Below are 2,500 nucleotides of genomic sequence, written 5' to 3'. Positions count from 1 at the left end.
GGCACGCCCACGTCGGCGCCGCCCGCTATCACTGTCGTGCTACCCTCGTAACACCTTTCGACGTACTCAATAAAGCAATCCGGCAGGCCATGAGCCCTCAGCACGGGGCGGAGGGCAGCATGGTCCACCGAATCGAACGCTTTAGAGACGTCGATCGATGCCACAAAAACAGAGCGACAGGAGCGGACTGCGTCGGTGAGAGCAGTGTCCAAGATGAAGGTGTTTTCCAACATCCCATCCCGGGGGATGAATGCCCGCTGACGTTCGTCCACAGCACATGCACGCATGTGAGTCATAGTTACTCCCGCCGTTTACCCGCGCTTGCTTGAATTTCTTCACGTTGACATTCAGAGCACTGGGCAGAAATCACATTGCGTCAACACCCGCTAGGGCCATCGCAATGCTTTGTTTTAATTAGACAGTCGGATTCCCCCAGTCCGTGCCAGTTCTGAGTTGATCGTTGAATGGCGGCCGAAGAGAATCCGCGCACCCGCGCGCCCCCGGAGGAGCACGCTAAGGCGGACGCGGCCTCGCAGCAAGGAAGATCCGTGGGAGGCCAAGGCACGGGACCGAGCTCGGATCCTGCACGCAGGTTGAAGCACCGGGGCGCGAACGCCGCGCAGGCGCGCGCATCCTGCACCGCCGGCCAGCACGAGGCCGACCAACGGCGAGAGCAGACCACGCCCGCGCTAAACGCCCGCACTTACCGGCACCCCTACGGCACTCACCTCGCCCAGGCCCGGCACGTTAGCGCTGACCCACTTCCCGACCAAGCCCGACACGCCCCGATCCTCAGAGCCAATCCTTATCCCGAAGTTACGGATCCAATTTGCCGACTTCCCTTACCTACATTATTCTATCGACTAGAGGCTCTTCACCTTGGAGACCTGCTGCGGATATGGGTACGAACCGGCGCGACACCTCCACGTGGCCCTCTCCCGGATTTTCAAGGTCCGAGGGGAAGATCGGGACACCGCCGCAACTGCGGTGCTCTTCGCGTTCCAAACCCTATCTCCCTGCTAGAGGATTCCAGGGAACTCGAACGCTCATGCAGAAAAGAAAACTCTTCCCCGATCTCCCGACGGCGTCTCCGGGTCCTTTTGGGTTACCCCGACGAGCATCTCTAAAAGAGGGGCCCGACTTGTATCGGTTCCGCTGCCGGGTTCCGGAATAGGAACCGGATTCCCTTTCGCCCAACGGGGGCCAGCACAAAGTGCATCATGCTATGACGGCCCCCATCAACATCGGATTTCTCCTAGGGCTTAGGATCGACTGACTCGTGTGCAACGGCTGTTCACACGAAACCCTTCTCCGCGTCAGCCCTCCAGGGCCTCGCTGGAGTATTTGCTACTACCACCAAGATCTGCACCGACGGCGGCTCCAGGCAGGCTCACGCCCAGACCCTTCTGCGCCCACCGCCGCGACCCTCCTACTCGTCAGGGCTTCGCGGCCGGCCGCAAGGACCGGCCATGACTGCCAGACTGACGGCCGAGTATAGGCACGACGCTTCAGCGCCATCCATTTTCAGGGCTAGTTGCTTCGGCAGGTGAGTTGTTACACACTCCTTAGCGGATTCCGACTTCCATGGCCACCGTCCTGCTGTCTTAAGCAACCAACGCCTTTCATGGTTTCCCATGAGCGTCGATTCGGGCGCCTTAACTCGGCGTTTGGTTCATCCCACAGCGCCAGTTCTGCTTACCAAAAGTGGCCCACTTGGCACTCCGATCCGAGTCGTTTGCTCGCGGCTTCAGCATATCAAGCAAGCCGGAGATCTCACCCATTTAAAGTTTGAGAATAGGTTGAGGTCGTTTCGGCCCCAAGGCCTCTAATCATTCGCTTTACCGGATGAGACTCGTACGAGCACCAGCTATCCTGAGGGAAACTTCGGAGGGAACCAGCTACTAGATGGTTCGATTAGTCTTTCGCCCCTATACCCAGCTCCGACGATCGATTTGCACGTCAGAATCGCTACGGACCTCCATCAGGGTTTCCCCTGACTTCGTCCTGGCCAGGCATAGTTCACCATCTTTCGGGTCCCAACGTGTACGCTCTAGGTGCGCCTCACCTCGCAATGAGGACGAGACGCCCCGGGAGTGCGGAGGCCGCCGCCCCGTGAAGGGCGGGGAAGCCCCATCCTCCCTCGGCCCGCGCAAGGCGAGACCTTCACTTTCATTACGCCTTTAGGTTTCGTACAGCCCAATGACTCGCGCACATGTTAGACTCCTTGGTCCGTGTTTCAAGACGGGTCGTGAAATTGTCCAAAGCTGAAGCGCCGCTGACGGGAGCGATTATTCCGCCCGAGAGCATCCCGAGCCAACAGCGGCGCGGGTCCGGGGCCGGGCCAGGTAGGTCCGTCATCCGGGAAGAACCGCGCGCGCTTGCCGGGAGCCCGAGCGCCCAAAGGGGCGAATCGACTCCTCCAGATATACCGCCGGGCAGCCAGCCAGGACACCGGGGCTCTGCCCAACAGACGCGAACCGAGGCCCGCGGAAGGACAGGC

The 2,500-nt window shown here is 60.3% G+C and overlaps 1 pseudogene; it reads right to left on the bottom strand.

Annotated features, from left to right (window-relative positions):
- The window catches only part of LOC126444707 (large subunit ribosomal RNA), a 6,359-nt pseudogene that overhangs the window by 3,193 nt on the left and 666 nt on the right, over positions 1–2,500 (bottom strand).

The sequence above is a fragment of the Schistocerca serialis genome, unplaced genomic scaffold (genome assembly GCF_023864345.2).
Source record: "Schistocerca serialis cubense isolate TAMUIC-IGC-003099 unplaced genomic scaffold, iqSchSeri2.2 HiC_scaffold_296, whole genome shotgun sequence".
NCBI lineage: Eukaryota > Metazoa > Arthropoda > Insecta > Orthoptera > Acrididae > Schistocerca > Schistocerca serialis.
The sequence above is the reverse complement of the archived record's forward strand: the minus strand, read 5'-3'. Positions and strand labels throughout refer to the sequence as shown.